The following is a 2,697-nucleotide window of genomic DNA, read 5'->3' as shown; positions in this document are numbered from 1 at the left end:
CCTTCCCTCTGCCTGGTGTGCTGGCTCTCTACTCAGTCCTCCTGACACGAGGGAAGAGCTAAAATAAGGTCATAGCCCTGGTTTTTCCAGACTTTTCCTTTCCAAGCAGCTGTTCCCTTATCTGTGCTTCCTATTAAAAAAATGTGCAATGATGGTCTGTTTCAGTATAGATTCCTTCCTTCACTCACTCTCTCCCTCCTTCACTCATTCTTTCATCCATTCACTCATTAAATATTTATCGAGCAACTACTAAGTGCAGGGCATTGTTTTAGGGCCTGTGGGTACAGAAGTGAACAAAATAGACATGGATGTAGACCCTCAGGAAACTTACATTTTAGTGGGAGAAAAGAGATACCTAACACAATAAATAAACTACATTTAGAAGGGATAGGGTAGGGGGCACAGGGAGTGGGAAGGGACTGCAATTTTAAATAGGGTGTTAGAGAAGGTCAGCCTGAGGCTGTGAGCTTTGAACAAAGACCTGGAGTAGGTAAGGGAGCCAGCCACAAGGTATCCTGGAGAAGGGTCACAGGCAGATGGAGAGAGGGGATGCAAAGGCCGCAGTGGGAGGCATGTTCCCTGACCAGGACCCAGGCCTTTGCGGCTGTTGTGGGGTGAGGGAGGGCAGAGTAGCAGAGGTGCTCGAGAAAGGTTTATTTGGATTGCTTCAGGAAAGTTGAAGATATTCCCAGCACGGTTGGCGCCAGACTTCTCATTAGCATTTTCAGAAGAATATATTTGACTAGGAACTAAAATGTGTGTAATCACTGAGTATCTAACCGGCACGTCGCAGTCTGAGGGGGCAGTGAGAACCCCGGGAGTTAGGGGCCTGCTTTGCCTTTGACCTTGGGCAATCCCCTCCCATCTTGGCCACTGTTCTGTCATCTATATAAGGTACCAGAGGATGTATCAGGGTGCCTTCTGATTCTGCCTCCAAGCTGTTTCAGGAGCCTCAGTTCTCTTTTCTGTGAAATGGGGGTTATAATACCTACCTCCATCCCTCCTTTGGTTGTTGTATCACATCAGGAAAGGCTGTGACTTTTTTAAGTAAAATTGGAGTCCAAACTAGATAAAGGCTAGTTTTAATAGACATGCTATCATTACGTGGTAGTAACCAAATCTCTCATTTCCGATCTTTAGATTACATCTTCCCATTGATTGTAGCAGTGATGCTATGACTTGGGCACAGCGACCGCATTTTATGGTTAAGGAAACTGTGCTCAGGCAGTCTAATTCACTTGCCCAAAGGCACAGAGCTAGTGAAAGGAGGACCCAGATTCAAATTCCAGAATGTGTAAAAGTCTCTGCGGATTTCTCAGCTGCACAGAAACAAGGCTGAGGCTGGAGCTAAGCTACCAGGGAAGGACAAAACAGGGCCAAAGACTATATGAAACCAAAGGAAAATTCCCAGCCCTTCCTTACAGTTGCTGCTAGCCGGGAACAGGGGTACCCACAAGGTAAAAAAAGAGATGGAGGGTGAAATGAATCGTGGGCCACTCCTAGGGAACAGAGCTTTGGACCGAGACTCTAGGCCAAGTCAGGATGAACTGTGACACGAGAAGCTACTGGCCAGTCCTGGCTGTGGCCACAAGTCTTGGTGGGCAGAGAGGGCCATGCCCAGGCCCCTGCCAGTGCATCTGTGGGTAGCAAAGGGCCAAGGGTGTCAGTCTTACCCAATGGGATATTAAGTACATTAAAATAAATACCAAAGACCCTACAAAACAAGGGGAAAGACTAAACAGGGGAAAAAAGAGCAGAAAATTCTTCTTTATATTAAAATAAATAAACGTCCTAAACAAAACTATCTTTATTAATATCTCCACCCTGTGATAAGACAGATGGGTTGGAATTAGATCTGGAAAGATGTAATATTCTACAAAGGAAACTCTAGGGAGACCCAGGGAGTTACAAAGGCCATTTCTCATCAAGGGTGAACTTTTCTGTTCTTTCCTCCTCTGCCTTTCTTCCAAATAAGCCTCCGCCAGAGCCAGCAAATCCCCGCTCCTTTTGTGCGCTGGGAAGGGCTGTGGCACCAAATGCCCCTTCAGCTCGTCCGTGCAAGACTATTTTTAGTTCTGCCAAACAACAAATGGGATTGTTGTCCATTCTCGGGTAGTGGAGCTTTTTTTAATTGTCTGTTCAGCTGCTCTGGAGTACAGGCAGCATATTAACGGCATCTTTTGGACACCTAGGACAGGGGAAGGTGATGAGTTTCCCTTGACTTGGACCATAGGAGAAGCAAAGCTGCCTGAATTTCGGAGGGAGCGGGCACCTTAGCAGAGCAGTGGGCTTTGAGGCAGACCCGTCCCAAGACATAGACACCTTGGCTGTAAATGTGCATGGTAATAAGGAGGTCGTGTTGCTGTCTGTGAAGTGCCTGTAACGGCATCTGGAAAATTCAAGGAAGAAACACTTGCTCGAGGAGTGGATGGATGTCAATAGGGGTGTGGTCCCCAGCAGGGCAAGTGGCTGTTGAATGCGTAAGAATGCGCGTGAAGTCTTAGCAAAGAAAATTATTGTTGGGGAGCGCTATGGGTTGAACTGCGTTCCCCCTCCCAAAAGAAACATTGCAGTCCTAACCCTAGCACCTCAGAATGACCTTATTTGGAGACAGGGTCTTTACAGAGGTAATCAAGGTAAGATGACTTCATTAGGATGGACCCTAATCCCAAAAGATTGATGTCCTTAGAAAAAGAG

Source organism: Monodon monoceros, unplaced genomic scaffold (genome assembly GCF_005190385.1).
Source record: "Monodon monoceros isolate NGI ecotype Baffin Bay Population unplaced genomic scaffold, NGI_Narwhal_1 Super_Scaffold_7, whole genome shotgun sequence".
Classification (NCBI taxonomy): domain Eukaryota; kingdom Metazoa; phylum Chordata; class Mammalia; order Artiodactyla; family Monodontidae; genus Monodon; species Monodon monoceros.
This window is presented reverse-complemented; position numbering follows the sequence as displayed.